At 47.3% G+C, this 18,272-nt stretch overlaps 1 long non-coding RNA gene across 5 annotated transcripts in view; it reads right to left on the reverse strand.

Moving 5' to 3' along the window:
* Positions 1–18,272, reverse strand: part of LOC100612711 (uncharacterized) — an 85,831-nt gene that overhangs the window by 29,827 nt on the left and 37,732 nt on the right. For all 5 annotated transcript variants that reach the window (XR_010154237.1, XR_008541193.1, XR_008541192.1 and 2 more), the window contains exon 2: positions 12,332–12,448. This is a non-coding gene — a long non-coding RNA (uncharacterized LOC100612711). The remainder of the gene's footprint in view (positions 1–12,331; positions 12,449–18,272) is intronic.

The following is an 18,272-nucleotide window of genomic DNA, read 5'->3' on the forward strand; positions in this document are numbered from 1 at the left end:
TTTGGAGAATGGGGTGGCGGTTGCTGAGGGGGGAACTCTGTCATCCAGAATCCCACCACCCCAACACAACGACTAGCTTCATTTTTGCCAATTTCATCAGCTCATACAGGGGTTGACCTGCTGTAGGGCACTCAAAATATTCAAAACAATTAATGCATTGTATTTGTGATCAGAAGAAAAAAGCTAATTACAATGTAACAGATTTACCTGATGCAAAGCAACGCAAGAATGGCCATCCCTCTGCATATATGGAAGCTTTTCCTTTTGGGGGAAACAGCAATATTTCCATTTTACGGAAAAAGAAATGGAGGCACAGAGAGGTCAAGGCACTTGCCCAAGGTCACACAGACAGAAATGCGAAGAGCAGCTCCAGAGGCCAGAACTCCTGCCCATCCTGTCCAGGACTATGGGATGCATCCAGGGATGGACACTGGGGCTGTGGGCTGGATGACCTGGCTGCCTTTCCATTGATTGGAGCTGTTTAGGGAGTCTACCCCAGCCACTAGCATCCAGTCCTAGAGACACAGAAAATGAACAGGGCTTTTCACTGGCCAGCCTCACTTTTGAGCCCAGAAACCCCTTACCCTTCCTCCTGCCTCTTGAGAGGCCAGTGTTAGGTGTTAGCCGGGGTGAAAAGCTCTGGAAGGCAGGTTTCTGCTTTCTGCTGCCCTCCAGTGGGCAAAGAAAGCAAACCTCTGGATCCATCCGGAAGCAGGTAGCAGGTGTTGCCCAAGTCAGCTGCGGCTAATAGTAATAATAATAACGGCTGCCGCTCAATGAGCACTTACCACGTGCAGACGTTTTTACACCTAATCTAATGTAACCCCTTTAAGCAATTTAATTAACATTTAATTCCTCTCTCAAGGTAGGAATCACTTCCTATATATCCATTTACATACATAATCTGAGACTTAGAAAAATGACTTCCCAAAGTCACAAAGCTGGTCAGTGGCAGAGCCGAGAGTGCAAGTCCTTGGAGATCAGAGGAGGAAGAGACCATGATCCTGGACCAGGAGACAGCCCTGCATTCTTGGGCACAGAGTTGAATTTACTGTGAGGCCGGTGACGCATCAGGGCTCCTGACTTGCATGTCCTCTCCCAGGGCCGTGGAGGAACTTTCCAACGCATTCACATGGGCATATGTTTCACATTTGCAAAACTAACACATTTCAGTTGCAATTGGCTGAGACCGCTATCTCTCTCCACTGCCTAGAATAATGTCTTCACATAATAGGTAATAAATATTTGCTAATAAATACATTTTGTGTTTAATAAATCATGTTGAATGAATGGGTAGAGAAATGAAGGAAGGAAGGAAGTGGCATTTAGTTCAATCTTGAAGGAAGGGCAGGATTTGAGAGAGCGTTCCTCATGTAGCCTAGTGGGCCCCTCCACACACAGACCATCCAAGGCCATGAGTGGCCTTGAATGCCAGGGTGAGGAATCTGGCCTTACGTGGCAGGCACTGGGGAGCCATGGAAGGTTGCAGAGCAGAGGAAGGATATGAGTGTAATTGTCAATTAGGCAAGAGTTGAATGTCAGATAAGAGGACAGGGCCCTACAGCGGGGGGGCCAGAGTGGCTCAGATAAAACTCCCCTCAACAAGCACCACACAGAGAGCTGGTGCTCAGCCAGTGTGATCACAGAAGCCTCTGCTGGGGTGTCTATAAGCTCCCTGGAAGAAGATATCCAAATGCTTTGCATGTGTGGCTTTTTGTATGTGTGTGTGGGGTGGGGAGGGGAGGTGCTGAGTGTGGATTTGCTCAGCACTCTAGTGTGCCCAGCCCAACGTGGGGGAAAGGTCAAGGCCCTGTCTGGCTTAGGCAGGGAGTTCTCAGCATTGCAGTATGACTGAGCCTCTGGCTGGAAAGTGAGGGAGCCAAGAGAAAACAGGTTTAGAAGTTGGCTAGGCAGAAGTGGACCTATGAAATTCCAGCTGCACCAGCTGCTTCTTTTGCTAAGCTCCCGTCATCCTTTCTCTCTCTCCACTGGGTCTTTCTGAATGTCAAGAATCCCAGCCACTGTTTAGTTAGCACTTGTTTTTTGCCACACTCTGTGAAGCACCTTCAAGCCCGATCACCGGATTATTCCTCCAACAACGCCGAGAGTGAGAAGAATGGCTATTATTTCGATTTTATAAGTGAGGAAGTAGAAAGCCCAGAGAGGTGAAGTTGCTTACCTGAGGTCACATAGGAGTCAATGGTATACGTGAGATCAAACCCAGACTCCAGAGGCAGCCCCCCTCAGTCGCCAGCCGTCCTGCCTCCTCTCCTGGTCTAAGCTGGGGAGGAAAAACCCATCTTGGCCAGCAGGGGGCGGTGTGCCCTCAAGGATAAGCCCTGCTTCCCAGAACTCAGAATTTGCCAGCATGACAACAGCACGATTCTGAAATATCTGGCTTTGAGCCCTCATTTAGTCCCAACTCTGGTGGGGCCTGGAGAACGGGGAGAGGGGTGAGAGAAGTATAAAATAGCCCTCAAATTGGTGAGCCAATGGTTCACAGAAAGGAAAGCGCAGCGGCATTTTAACATATAAAAAGATCCTCATTTTCACTCCTAGGAAGAGAAGCATGTGTTAAACCCACACCACCTGAGCAGGCACTGTTTTGCTATCAAACTGGCAAACTTATGCAGGTGGGGATATGGAGACACACTCCTTCTTACATTGTTGGTGGGATTAAAACTTGGTTTTGGCCAGGTGCGATAGCTCACACCTGTAATCCCAGCACTTTGGGAGGCCGAGGAGGGCGGATCACCTGAGGTCGGGAGTTCAAGACCAGCCTGGCCAATATGGCGAAACCCTGTCTCTACTAAAAATACAAACATTAGCTGGGTGTGGTGGCACACGCCAGTAGTCCCAGCTACTCGGGAGGCTGAGGCAGGAGAATCACTTGAACCCAGGAGGCGGAGCTTGCAGTGAGCTGAGATCTCGCCATTGCACTCCATCCTGGGCAACAGAGTGAGACTCCATCTACAAACAAACCAAAAAAAAAAAAAAAAAAAAAAACCAGAAAAGAAAACTTGGTTTAACACCTATAGAAGCTAATCTGGTAACATCTATCAAAATTAAAAATGCACATATCTAACAGGTATGCATGACACATTCATCAAAAGACTTGAACTAGACCTGCATGATCTGATGTGGAGCCACCCACCACATGTGGCTGCTGAGTCCTTGAAATATGGCTGATCCAAGCCTGGCTGACATGGCAAAACCCCGTCTCTACTAAAAATACAAAAATCAGCCAGGCGTGGTGGCACGTACCTGTAGTTCCAGCTACTTGGGAGGCTGAGGCACAACAATTGCTTGAACCCAGGGGCGGAGGCTGCAGTAAGCCAAGATCGTGCTACTGCACTCCGGCCTGAGCAGCAGAGCGAGACAGTCTCAGAAAAAAGAAAGAAATATGGCTGGTCAAATTGAGATGTGCTGCAAGTGTGAAATATATATGGGATTTTGTATACTAACAAAAATGCAAAATGACTCCTTAATAACTTGCTAATATTGATGATGTGTCGCAATAATATTTTGGATAGATTGGATTAAGTAATTTTTATTTTTGTTTTTTATTTTTTTGAGACGGAGTCTCACTATGTCGCCCAGGCTGGAGTGCAGTGGCATGATCTTGGCTCACTGCAACCTCTGCCTCCCGGATTCAAGTGACTCTCCTGCCTCAGCCTCCTGAGTAGCTGGGACTACAGGCACCTGCTACCACCCGTAGTTAATTTTTTTTTGTATGTTTAGTAGAGATGGGGTTTCACCATGTTGTCCAGGCTGGTCTCAAACTCCTGACCTCAAGTGATCTGCCCACCTCAGCCTCACAAAATGCTGGGATTACAAGCATGAGCCACTGTACCTGGCCTGGGTTAAGTAATTTTTTAAATTACTTTTACCTATTTGTTTTTCTTTTTTGAATGTGGCTGCTAGAAATATACATGGCTTGCATTGTGGATCATATTATATATTTTTACCTTTTTATTGTGGTAAGATATGCATAACATTTACCATTTGGACCATTTTTAAGGGTCCAAAAGTTCAGCTGTGTTAAGTACATTCCTATTGTTGCGCAACCATCACCATCATCTACCCCCAGAGCGTTTTCATCTTCCCAAACTGACACTCTGCCTCTATAAAACAACAACTCTGCTTGCTCCTCTTCTCCCAGCCCCTGGCAGCCACTGTTCTACTTTCTGTCTCTGTGAACTGGACTATTCTAGGTTGCCTCATACGGGAGAAATCATGCACAATTTGTCCTTGGTTCCTGGCTTATTTCACTCAGTATAGTGTCTTCAAGGTTCATGCATGTTGTAGCATATGTCAGAACTTCCTTCCTTTTTTAAGACTGAATAATGTTCCACTGTAAGGATATACCACATTTTGTTTATCCATTCATTCACTGATGGGCATTTTGGTTGTTGCCACCTTTTGGCTATGGTGAATAGTGCTGCTGTGAACATTTTGGTACAAATATCTGTTTGACTCATATTTTCAGTTCTTCTGTGTCTATCATATTTTATTGGACAGGACTATGCCAGTGATCTCCATAGCCACATAATTTGAAATATCCGTAAACCAGGAACTACCCAAATGCTCATCGACAGCAGAACGGATAAATTGTGGTATCTTCATACAATGCAATACTCCAGTGAGAATGAAAATGAATGAACAACTACACACAGCAGTGTAGATGGAACTTGCACACATATGTGTCGAGCAAAAGAAGCCACACACAAAATAATACATATTGTATGATTCCACTCACAAAAAGTTCACAAGAGGCAAAACTAATTTATGATGTTAGAAGTCAGGATGATGGCTGCTCTTTGGGGGCCATCTGGGGGCTTCTCTGGGGCTGACAATGTTCTGGACACCATCTTCAGGAGCGTGGTCACTCTGTGAAAATTCATCAAGCTAAGCACTTGGGATTTGTGTGCAATTTTGTGTATAAGTTAGACTTCCATAAGAAATTCCAAAAGATGCTTTGATCCAGCAATTCCACTCTTAGGAATTAAACGACAGATATATTTTCATATGTGTGAAATGAGGTGTGTACAAGATTATCCACTGCCGTTTTTATCAGCAAAAGATTGGAAACATGCCATCTCACACCTATTAGGATGACTACTATTTTTAAAAAATGAAAATAAGTGTTGGTGAGGATGTGAAGAAATTGGAACCATTGTGCCCTGTTGGTAGGAATGTAAAATGGTATAACAGCTACGGAAAACTGTACAGCAGTTCCTCAAAAAATGTAAAATAAAATTACCTTATGATCCAGTCATTCTGCTTGTGGGTATGCGCCCAAAATAACTGAAAAGCAGGGTCTTGAACAGATATGTGTACACCCGTGATTGTAGCAGCACTATTCACAATAGTCAAAGGTGGAAGCAATCCAAGTATCCAACAATGGACGAATGAATAAACAAAGTGTGGTCTATATGTAAATGGAATATTATTCAGCCTTAGGGAGGAAGGAAATTCTGATAGATGCTACAGCGTGGATGACCCTTGAGGACACTATGCTAAATGAGATGAGCCAGACAAGAAGCCACAAATACTGTATTATTCCACTTAGACAAAGTATGTGTCTAAAGTAGGCTGGATGCGGTGGCTTACGCCTATAATCCCAGCACTTTGAGAGGCCAAGGTGGGCAGACCACCTGAGGTCAGGAGTTCGAGACCAGCCTGGCCAACATGGTGAAACCCCATCTTAACTAAAAATACAAAAGTTAGCCAGGCGTGGTGGTATGTGCTTATAATCCCAGCTACTGGGGAGGCTGAGGCAGGAGAATCGCTTGAACCCGGGAGGCGGAGGTTGCAGTGAGCCGAGATTGCGCCACTGCACTCCAGCCTAGGCGACAGAGTGAGATCCGTCTCAAAAAAAAAATTAAAAAGTAGCCCAATTCATAGGGACAGAAAGTAGAATGGCAATTCCAGGAGCTGGGAGGAGGGGGAATAGGATGTTAGTGTTTAATGGGTACAGAGTTTCAGTTTTGCAAGATAACATTTTGGAGAGGTTTGGTGGTGATGGTTGCAGAACAATGTGACTATATTTAATGCCACAAAACTGTACACTTCAAATGATTAATTAGCTAATTTTTGTTTTTTTTTTTTTTTTTGAGATGAAGTCTCGCTCTGTCACCCAGGCTGGAGTGTAGTGACGTGATCTCGGCTCACTGCAAGCTCCACCTCCTGGGTTCATGCCATTCTCCTGCCTCAGCCTCCCTAGTAGCTGGGACTACAGGCACCCGCCACCACGCCCAGCTAATTTTTTGTATTTTTAGTAGAGACGGAGTTTCACCGTGTTAGCCAGGATGGTCTCGATCTCCTGACCTCGTGATCTACCTGCCTCAGCCTCCCAAAGTGCTGGGATTACAGGCGTGAGCCACTGTGCCCTTCCTAATTAGCTAAATTTTATGTTATGTATATTTTGCTGCAATTAAAATTTTTTAAGTGAGGTATCTATAAGGAAAGGTGAGAAAATATTTAAGATACAAAGGTAATAAAATCCAGAGCAAGAACAGTATATAAGTCCTGTTTCCTTCTGTTGAAATATATCAAAATATTCAACAGAAGACCCCAGGATAGGAAAGATGTGAAATTCTAGACTGGATCATCAGGTCCGACGGATTTACAAAGAAGGTGGCCGAGGATCTGTCTCCTCAGCCTTCACTCCCTCACTGACTGTGGGAAAATAAAGGGCTTGGGGTTTGGGGAGGAGGTGTTGCAGGAGGAGCGGCAGCTCCAGCTATGAGACCTCACCCAGAGGGGGCCACTTCTGCCCCTCCAGATGCCAGGCAGGGGACATGGAAGGGTTTGGGGATTCGTTGTGGGCTGGGGTGGGGGTAGCTTGCAGGGTTCTGCTTCGGTCTTGTTCCCTAGTGCCTCCTGGAGGGTGGAGTGGTCTTAGCAGCAAGAAGCTGGAGTTGGATGTTGGATTCCTGAGGGCCAAGGAAGGACTTGCAAGGGACCTCCAGAAGGAGAAGTGCATCCCCCCCAGGGTCAAGAGTGAGGGAGCCCTGCAGCAATGGCCATCTGTGGGACATCTGTGACACTGTCAGCTGGAAGCCAGCAGGATGGCGGCAGCTCAAGTGAGACCCTTCCCCTCCCCTTACTATCTCCACAGCCCCCACTTGTGGGGGAGGGGAGGAGGTCTACAGAAGGAGCCCCCCAAACTGCCTCCCCAGGACAGGCCCCAGCTGGGCAAGGGGAGAAGGTTTAAACCCAGATCCAATTGGGAATTTGGATTAATAGCTTGACTGGACATTTTAAATTTGAGTTGAGACCATGTTTGTGACTTAAAGTAATGGTAGAACTGTCTTATGTAAGAATTGGGGCCAGGCACACTTTGGGAGCCCGAGACAGGTGGATCACTTGAGGTCAGGAGTTCGAGACCAGCCTGGCCAACATGGCAAAACCTGTCTACTAAAAATACAAAAATTATCCAGGCATGGTGGTGTGTGCCTGTAGTCCCAGCTACTTGGGAGGCTGGAGCAGAAGAATCGCTTGAACCTGGGAGGCAGAGGTTGCAACGAGCAGAGATTGCCCCACTGTACTCCAGCCTGGCTGACAAAGTGAGTGAGACTTCGTCTCAAAAAAAAGAGTTGGTCCCATTCTCCAGTGGGCTGGCCTTGGCTTGTCTCATGGTGGAGGAGGCTGGCGGGGGTGGGTCAGGTTCAGGGGGGTGGGGGAAGGTGGGGAGCAGAGGGTGGGAGAGAGAGAGAGAGAGTCTGCAAGGACTGCATTCTTTTTGAGGCTCAGGCTCAGAACTAGCACAAGGTCACTTCCACCACATTCAATGGACCAAAGAGAGTCCCAAAGCCAACCCACATTGGAGAGAACGAAGGCAAAGTCACATTGCAAAGGGGTGTGGAAACAGATAGTGGTGCAGAATCTGGCCCACTTTCATAATCAGTCCACTGGAAGACTTTGTTTTCCTCGCAAGGAAGGTTGGAAATGTAGACTCACTGCTTGTCCAGGCAGAAGAGGAAATGAGTTCAGGGAAGAGCTTGCCAGTCCCCAGCCTTTGCCCAGCCCCCTACTCATGCACATTTAGGCACACACCTACTGTGTGCTTAGCCCAGCAGGGTAGATTAGAGAGAGCGAGGGCGTCGGGATAGAGGGCCTGATTCCCCAACTGGGTGACTATCACTTCCGGTCTCATGACCTCCATGTTCTCATCTGTAAAATGGGGATAAACATCCTCATCATCTCTCCTGCCATTGGTATGGTGGTGATAAAAAACACTTTATCGATTCATGAAAGTCATCAGACAAAGTGGATGATGCTGTCCCTGCCCTCAAAGGTGTTAAATAAAGAAGATGAGAATTCAATACATGTCCCCAGATCTGGTGAGGCTGTAGGGGTTGTGTTAACAAGGGAGGGAGAGACATCAGAGAGCTGTTGGCAGGGGAGAGCCCTGTGGCCAAGCCTTGACAGATGGTGAACAGAATCTGGAAAGACAGAGGGCATGGGGCATGGCAGGGTGTGGAAACAGCACACTTGCAAAGGTGTGGAGGCTGGACACATGTGATATAAGGCAGGGTCCCCTACCCCATGATTCAAAGCAGAAATTCGCAAAGACTTTGATGTAGGCTGGGCTGGGAGTTGACTACACTTGCATGCCTGTTGCTTGGCAGGATGGGTTTCAAAAAAGAAAAAAATATAATAATGAAAGATTGAAAACAGATTATTGGGGAGAAAAGTATCCCAGGCGCTAGACGGCTGCCTCTGCAGCCTCTGGCTCCTGTCCCACCCATTCCCCGGCCCTGACGCAAGGCTGGCTGGAAGAAGGTGTTCTCGAGATTGTTCAGGCTGAGGGCCTGACTGGCAGGAGACTGAAGCCTACCCCATTCCTGCCTGGGTGCCAAGCTCTGCATGAGGTTTAAATATACCCACAGCCTGACACTATGCCCTAGATCATGCTAAATGTTTCCATACTCCTTGAATTCTCTTCTCAAGGTTCATTTATTGTCCCCATTTTTCAGATGAGTAAACTGAGGCCCAGAGAGGTTAACTGGTTTGCCCACAGTCACACAGCCAGACAAGTTTGAGTATGTCTGATTCTATTGCCTTATTCCAGGTTTGGGGTACAGGCAGAGTAGGGAGAGGTTTAGGATGGCAAAGAAGAATGTTCCAGGAGGAACAGAGTTAGTGTAAGGGCAGTCTAATCTAGAGTCAGAATTTGGAGCTGTTTGTTACAGCAGCATGACCTAGCCTATCCTGACTGATACAAATCATGGTAAACTAATTTATATGTCCTGAAAAATATTAGAACTTAGCATCTACCTCTTAGGAGAGCTTTTTTTTTTTTTAACTTTTACATTTTGGCAAAACACACCGAACATAAAATTTACCATCTAAGCAATTTTAAATGTACAATGCATGGCTTTAAGTACATTCACATTATTGAGTTTCTATCACCATCCTTCCACAGAACTCGTCATCTTGCAAAACTGAAATTCTAAACCCATTAAGGAAACTTCTCATTTCCCCCTCCCCAGCCCCTGGCAATTCCACTTTCTGTCTCTATGAATTGGACTACTTTTGACAGATACCTCCTATAAATGGAATCACACAGTATGCATCTTTCTGTGACTGATTTATTTCACTTAGCATAATGTCCTCAAGCTTCATCCCTGTTGTAGCATGTATCAGAATTGCCTTCCTTTTTTAAGGCTGAAAATCTTCCATTGTGTGGATACACTATATTTTGCTTATCCACTAATCTATCAATGGACACTTGAGTGCCTTTCACCTTTTGGCTATTGTGAATAATCTGCTATGAACATGGACACACGAATATCAGAGGCAGCCTTTTCAAGCAAAGGGTTTTTGGGGAAAAAGCCACAGTCCAGGACTCTAGGCTTGGCCACTAACTTGCTGTGTAGCTGTGGGCACATTGCTTCCTGTATCGTGTATGGCAATTCTAACTCTCTCCACCTTCACTGCCTACTCACAGCCGTGTGCTGGGGACCAGATTAGACCATGGACTATGAAACTCTCAGCAAAGAAAAAGCCACGAGGGGCTGTTATTGTTATTACTCAGTGGGGTCAGGGCAGTGGCTTCCCAAAGGCATGAGTCACTCATGGTGGAATTCCAGACATCAGGAGGGCCGTTCTGGGCAGCAGAGCCCAGATTCCACACAGAGCAGTGACCCTGACCCGGAGCCCCTAAGGGAGCCACACCCTTTCTCTTTGGCCACTGGCTGCTGTGAGGAAGGAGTCAGTGAATGTCATAATCATATGGGCACTTAGGGTGAGAGCCTCCAGTCCCACTGCCTCACGTAACTATTTAAGGAGGCTCAGAAAGGGTCATGCACTTGCCCAGAGTCACACAACTAGACAGTGGTGGAAGCTGGTCTGGGTCAGATTTGGACATCTACAGAAGCCCTTCTCCTCCCTGCTGGCACCCCTCTTAGCCCCAGCATGTGAGGAAGGCAGCTGTCTCCCTGAGCTCCGTCCATCTATGCCTTGGGTTTAGCCATGTTGACGGCTGTAACAAATAACTCCAAAACCTCAGTGGCTTTGCATTATAAATGCTTGGTTCTTTCTCACATCAAACTGCAATAAGTCTTGACAGGAGGGATCTGTTTTCTGCAGGTCATATAGGGATTGAGACTTTTCCTATTTGTGGCTTTCCTCATTCTCAGAGTCCTCTCCATTCAGCAGGCAGATGGCAGAAAGATTGTGGGTAGAAGATTTTTATAAGCCAGACCTGAAATCAGTACAATTATTTTTGCTTACATCCCATTGGCCAGACCTCAGTCACATGACCACATCTAACTGCAAAGAAGGCTGGGAAATGTATCCCACATGTGTGCCCAGGAAGAAGAAGATGGCTATTGGTGAGCCTTGGTAGTCTTCCACAAGAACATGACCCAGTTCTGGCCAATAAAACATAAAGAAAGTATGCTGGGACAGGAGGTTTGAGAAGGGCTGGCCTCAATTATTATATAAAAAGGGATGTGGGGAAGGTCCCCTATTCTTTCCCTTTAAGTGGTTGCATGAGGATGTGATGTCTGGAACTTTGGCAGCCATGTTGAGAGCATGACGGGCCAAGCCTCAGGGCTACAGCCAATATACTGAGGGTGCTGAAGCCAAAATGCGAGTCTTAGATGACATCATTGAACCTCTGAATGAACCAAACCTGGAGCCACGTAACCTCCAGATTTCTTGACTGCGAAGGCACCTATTATTGAATTCAGGAGTAATAGGGTATTCTATTACTTGCAGCCTAAAACCTCATAACTGATTGACACTCAGGTGCAAATGCTGAAAACAGCTAAGAGGACAAGGTTAAGCCATGCCAGCTGCCACAACGAATAACTCCAAAACCTCAGTGGCTTTGCACTACAAATACTTGGTTCCCTTGAAACCCCTCCTCTGCTTGAAGTTAGGTAGAGCCAAGTAACATAGCTTTGGCCTACTCTGGATGTTGTGCTTTTTTGGGGGAGTTGGGGACAGAGCAGCAGTTCAAGCACAAAATGAGCAGCTGCTTTGTGCCAGGTCCTTTGTACACATAATGTATACACGGGAGCAAAATGCCTGGACTCAAATCTTGAGTCTGCCACCTCACCAGATGTGACCTTGGGCAAAGTCAATCAACCTCACTGAGCCCTAGTTTCCCCGTTGAAAACATTGGGGTGATTATAAATATTCTACCCACAGAGTAAAGGATTAAATGTCCAATTCAGATAAAGAACTTGGCACATTATCTGTAAATAAACACTTAAAAGATTCTGACCAGAACCTGGTGGGATGTGAGTAATATCAACCCCACCTTAGAGATGGGGAGTCTAGGGTTCAAGGAAATGAAGTCCAAGGACATATAAATAATAACAGACAGAGCCTGGATTTTAATACAGACCTAATTGAGCACCTGCTATGTGCCAGGCATTGTGTGAGGTGTTTAGATATATTATCCCATTGAACATACTAGCAATCCTGCATGGGAGGTATTATTATTATCATTATTGTTATTCCTATTGGACAAATGAGAAAGCCAAAACTCAGAGAAGTGAAAAGACTTGCCTACAGGCCAGGTCAAGATGCAGTATTTGAACCTAGGCTGAGTCCAAGCCTTTATTCTTTCCACCATGTATAAGCCTCCCTAACAGAAGCCCACCAGACTATTATAGTGGAATTATAGGCATCAGAGGAGTAACACATTTGGTTCCCATGGCTATTCAGGGTTCCCTGAAGTCATCCCCAAAAGCTGGCTGCCAGTCCAGCCTGTCACCAAGGTTGTCCTGGTGATGGCTTTACCCTCACTCCTCCAGTAGAATAACTGGGCCCTGGAGTGGATGGTCCTGAGGGAGGAAGTTTGGCTCACTTGATAAAGCAGAACTTTCAAACACTTTGAGCTCATCCATGATGGAATAGGCTGCCTTGGGATGCGATGAGTTCTGTGGTCCTGGGAGGATACAAGCAGAGAAAGTCTGGTGGCCACCTGCAAGGAAGATTATTAAGACAGTTACTGCATAGAAAGTGAAATTAGATTCAAAGACCTTTCAGGTTTGAAATCTGTGGTTGCAAGATTCTCAGGTCCCATTTTCTCAGATTCCAGTCTAAGATTACATGATACTCAAAATCCAGGAATCTAAGGCTGCACGAGTTTTCTCCTTGGATTTTTTGTTCCCTATTTAGGCAGTTAGACTGCAGAACATCTACTGACTCAGGAAACAGATGTGTTAGTAAAAGCAGAGAATACATTTCTGGGTTTCAAAAACACCCCTTCCTCCCAGGAAAGAACATTCCTAAGGGACTTGGGCATCTTGAACACCTAATGAATCTGAAAGAGGCTCTCACTTTCTGTGACTGTCTTTAGGGACTGTCCACAAATACTCTGTTTCTTTTCCTTTTAGGGTGCCTTAGTCTGTTCAGGCTGCTACAACAAAACATCTTAGACTGGGTAATTTATAAACAACAGAAATTCATTGCTCACAGTTCTGGAGGTTGGGAAATTCAAGATCAAGGCTCCAGCAGACTCAGTGTCTGGTGGGAGCCTGTTTCTTATAGATAGTGACTTCTGTGTGTCCTCACATGGCAGAAGGGACAGATGGGCTCCCTCAAGCCTCTTTTACAAGAACACTAATCCCATTCATGGGTGGAGCCCTCCTGACCTAATCAACTTCCAAAGGCCCCACCTCTTAAGGCTATCACTGTGGGGATTAGGTCTCAACATCTGAACTTTGGGGAACACATTCAGACCACAGCACAGGTCCATAGTAGGATTTCCACTTGAACTCCCTCCTCTGCTTGAAGTTAGGTACAGCCAAGTAACAAGCTTTGGCCAATGAAATGTGTGCAGAAGTGAAGTGTGCCACTTCCTGGGGGAGACTTTAGGAGCCAGTCTGTGGCTTGATGCTTTCTCTTGCCCTGTGCTGTGCAACAGTTGAAATGGTGGTTGTTCTATCAGCTGGGATCCAGGAGCAAGGAGACACAGAGCAGCGCAGCAGCTGCCCAGCAGGGGATGTGCATCAGGAGCCACTGAGAAACAGGACTTGAGCGTTGCTGTTACTGTAGCAGAACTCACCCTACCCTGACTGATGCACAGCTCTCCCCTCCCCTCCCTCCTTCCTCCCATCTAAGAAGGCTGGGAAGGAGGTCAGAGAAAAAGCTATGAGTGAGCATATTTTGGATTTTGTTGGTCAGTGGGCCCCAGAGAGCTTTGAAGAATTCAGAAGCAGAGAGCAGGGAGGATCTCAAGAGATAAAATGGCCAAGAGGGCCAGAGACAACCTCACGCCTAGACACAATTGGGGGGAAAAAATGAATGGAGCTGGGAAAGTGATGGGGTTGGGGAAAAAAATCCCAATTGAATAAGATGAATTTTCTGCCCACATATGGAATGGAGCATTGAAATGAGAATGAATTTAAAATAGATTACATTTCCAGCCCATCTGAATTTCAGACTGAGAATATCTGCTGCACATAATTCAAGATCCCACAGTCTCAAGAGGCTTGGGTCCTGGGCTTTGACGACGACTCTTTTCCTGGGCAGAAGGTTGTACATGGACACTGGGAGCACCTAGGCCTGGAAGCTGGGAGAACTAGGCTCTCCTGTCTGATGTCACTTTCCCTGTCACTTTCCCAGGGAGGCCTTCCCTGACTGCCTGACTTAAAAGGAACTTCCTCTACCACCCTGGCCATTCTCTATTCCTCTTCTTAACATCAATTGACACACCACAAGTTTTCATTTTTTTTTTCTTGAGATGGAGTCTCACTCTGTCGCCCAGGCTGGAGTGCAGTGGCACGATCTCAGCTCACTGCAACCTCCACCTCCCAGGTTAAAGCGATTCTCCTGCCTCAGCCTCCCGAATAGCTGGGACTACAGGCACGTGCCACCACGTCCAGCTATACTTATGTGTTTATTGTCTATTTCCTCACTTGATTGTAAGTTTCAAAATGGCAGATATTCCTCTCTCTCTCTCTCCCTCTTTTTTCTTTTCCCTTTTATTTATAAAAAATTTCAAACATACAGAAAACCTATCATGAAGACCCATTTACCGCTTACCCATCATCTAGATTTCCAACTGTTAACATTCTACTGTATTTGCATCATGTTTTTTGGTGCTGGCATTTTCTGAAGTATATAATATTCTTCACTATATTTCCTTTTAAAAAATTGAAGATGGCCGGGCGCGGTGTCTCATGCCTATAATCCCAGCACTTTGGGAGGCCGAGGTGGGCGGATCACGAGATCAGGAGATCAAGACCATTTTGGCTAACATGGTGAAACCCTGTCTCTACTAAAAATACAAAAAATTAGCTGGGCGTGGTGGCGGGTGCCTACAGTCCCAGCTACTTGGGAGGCTGAGGCAGGAGAATGGCATGAACCCAGGAGGTAGAGCCTGTGGTGAGCCGAGATGGCGCCACTGCATTCCAGCCTGGGCGACAGAGCGAGACTCCGTCTCAAAAAAAAAAAAAAAAAAAAAAATGAAGGTAAGGAGTTTTGTCTGTTGTATTCACTGCCATATTACTCACTGCCTGGAAGTTGATAGGCCTTCAGCAAATAGTTGCTGAGTGAGTAGATGGCATTAAGTCCTCATGACAACCCTGTGCAGTAGGTGTTATTGTCCCCCATTTTACAGAAGAGGAAACTAAGGCACAGAGAGGAAAAGTAACTTCCCCAAGGCCACATGGTTGGCAGGTGATGAAAGGGGGATTTGAGCTCAGGCGGGCTGAGTTCAGAGCCCATGCATTTAGCGCACAATTGCTCCCTGCGGGCAATGGCCGTTCATCTCCAACTGGGATGTTTATTCATCCTCTTTAGATATCATCTACAGAGGAGACCCAGAGGAAGAAGAGGGGCTCACAGGCTGGCCAAAAGCAGGTGATCTTCCTCTGGGGACCTGATGATCTCACAAAGCCTGGGGCCTTCTGTCCTGCCCTGGGGTGGAGACAGAAGACTCCTTCCCAGACGAGTGACCTTTAGGGTTTGTTATGAATAGAGATTCCTTCTGGGGAACGTGATGGCTGATGCTGGGAACCCGGGTCCCCAGATTTAACCCCTAGGAATGTGGAGAGGAATCTCCAGACCTCCACCCAGGAGGCCAGCTCTCCCAGCCACCCAGGCCAGCCAGAAGAGGGTGGTTCTAAGCAGCTCTTCCAGTTATTGGACCACTGGGAGGTGGACTGGAACCTTCCATGTCCAGGCTGGGAGGCAACTCCTCAGAGTAAAAATAACTCTAGGCTTCAAAATCCTGGGGTCTGCCTCTTCCTCCCCAGCTATGTGACATTCACTGGACAGGTGCCTCATGTGGGGGAACTTTGGTTTTCACATCTATCTAATGGGACTAAATATTATACCAACCTCTCAGCAGGGCTGGGACTAGGGTGAAGCCAGCCAGGTGCTCAAGGCATAACATTTAGGGAGGTGCTTGTTCTGAGGCACCAACCCTGCACTTGCTCAGGCCCCGGGGTGAGGGCCTCGGTAGATTTGCACCCTGGTCACCTTGCTGCCTCAACCTGGCCCCAGCCCTGCCTCCCAGGGTTGTCGTGGGAAGGAAATGAGATATTGTATACAAAGCATATTAGCACAGCACGTAGCATGCCCTTAGTGCTCACTTGTGGGGAAAATTCTGTTATTGTTCTTTTTTTTTTTTTTTTTTTTGAGAGAGAGTCTCGCTGTGTCACCCAGGCTGGAGTGCAGTAGCACGATCTTGGCTCACTGCAACTTCTGCCTTCCGGGTTCAAGTGATTGCCCCGCCTCAGCCTCCTGAGTAGCTGGATTGCAGGTGTGCACCATCATGCCTGGCTAATTTTTTTTTTTTTTTTTTTTTTTTGAGATGGAGTCTCGCTCTGTCACCCAGGCTGGACTGCAGTGGTGTGATCTCGGCTCACTGCAAATTCCGCCTCCCGGGTTCACGCCATTCTCCTGCCTCAGCCTCCTGAGTAGCTGGGACTACAGGCGCCCACCACCACACCTGGCTAATTTTTTTGTATTTTTAGTAGAGACAGGGTTTCACCGTGTTAGCCAGGATGGTCTCGATCTCCTGACCTCGTGATCCGCCCACCTCGGCCTCCTAAAGTGCTGGGATTACAGGCGTGAGCCACCGCACCTGGCCAATTTTTGTATTTTTAGTAGAGACGGGGTTTCGCCATGTTGGCCAGGCTGATCTAGAACTCCTAATTTCAAGTAATCCGCCTGCCTAGGCCTCCCAAAGTGCTGGGCTAGGATTACAGGCGTGAACCACTGCACCCAGCCTGTTCCTATTATTTTTATTGACTGCCTTTCTGAGGTTGGCTGGGCCTGTTTCCCAGCAGTGGCCCTGCCTTGGACCTCTTGCCATGGCCTTCGTCTCTCCCTCCACTTGTACATATTATAGCCTTTTTATTATTTATCCCCTCTTAGCATGGTTTGATTCCCATTATTTACTGGTTCCTTGTCCCATGTCTCCTCCTCTGTGTCGACAGCCTGGAAACAATGATTGCTAATATTTACCAAGTGCTCACCATGTGCCAAGCCCTGGGCTAAGCATTTACATGCTGGATCTCATCTCATCTTTACAATGATCCTATGAGGTAGGGACTATGATTATACCCATTTTTCAAATGAGGAAATGGAGGCACTTAAAAATTGAGTAACTTGCCCAAGGATGCATTGTTAGAAAAGGATGGAGCTGAGGGTAGAATCAAGATGGCTTAATCCCCAAAACCCACGAGATGGAACCCAGAACACTGCCTCTTCCACTCTTCACCAGCTTCTGCCCTGCAGGGTACACGCAGATGGCTCCAAGCAGGGGCCCCATTGCTCACTGGGGGAAACTGGCCTCCCTGAGCTAAGTCAGGCCCTGGGCAGAGGGACAGATGCTCTCTGTGCATCTCTAGGCCACAGCAGGGCGTTTCCAAGTCCTTCCCAGACCAGACGGCGGCTTCTGCTGTAGGTTATAGTAATAACAACAGCGTTGAGCACTCACACTGTACCAGAGCAGGGGTGGCGCCGCGCTGCACGCCTGCCGCCCAGGGTCTCCACAGTCCTCACGCTGCCCTTGCATTGATTATTGTCTTTATGTGACCAGTGTGGTAGCTCAGGTGTCAAGACCTCAAGGCACCCGGCCAGGGTCGCATCTCACGTCTATGGCAGATCCAAGATCTGAACTTGGACTTGTCTGAATCCTGGATAAGCTGGGGGGTGAAGCTGGCTGCTGAGGGTCCTGTGTGCCCCTCAGCCCTGTTCCTACCACCTCTGTGCCTCCTCCCTGCTGGCAGCCACTGTGGCCACAATGGGGTTAACCCCAGAGGAAGGCATTGAAGACGCTGGGGCTGGGGTGGGAAGGAAGGCATATTTCGGGGCTCCAAGGACTTGAAGCCTAGCTGCTCCATGCCCAGGCTCTGGGACCCCCAATACATGCACACATTGTTTTAAATGAAGTGGAACTCCAGGCAGGCAAGTTTTGATTTAGGGGAGACAGCTCCTCCATGGTAATGATACTGAGCCTTGTTATTTGAGCAAATAGGTTTTCTCCCAGCCTCTTACTCCTTTCTTTGTAATTCATCTTCCATCCTGGCCACATGCAGGCCCTGCTTGGAACTCTCTGGGGACTCCTACCCCACAGGATAGTCTAAAACCCTGCCCCGGTATTCAAGGCTGTTTGCAGATATTCCTCAACCCCACCACCCGTTGCCCCCAAAATTCACACACCCCAGACCTGCACACCACAGTTGTTGCTATTCCACACACAGGTCGCTGGGAGCAGCGCACGGCCCAGCCCCGCCTTTCTGCAAGTGGATCCCTCTGCCTGGAAAGTCCTCCCTCCCCTCCTCTGGATC

This window comes from Pan troglodytes, chromosome 21 (assembly GCF_028858775.2).
Source record: "Pan troglodytes isolate AG18354 chromosome 21, NHGRI_mPanTro3-v2.0_pri, whole genome shotgun sequence".
NCBI classification, from domain to species: Eukaryota; Metazoa; Chordata; class Mammalia; order Primates; family Hominidae; genus Pan; species Pan troglodytes.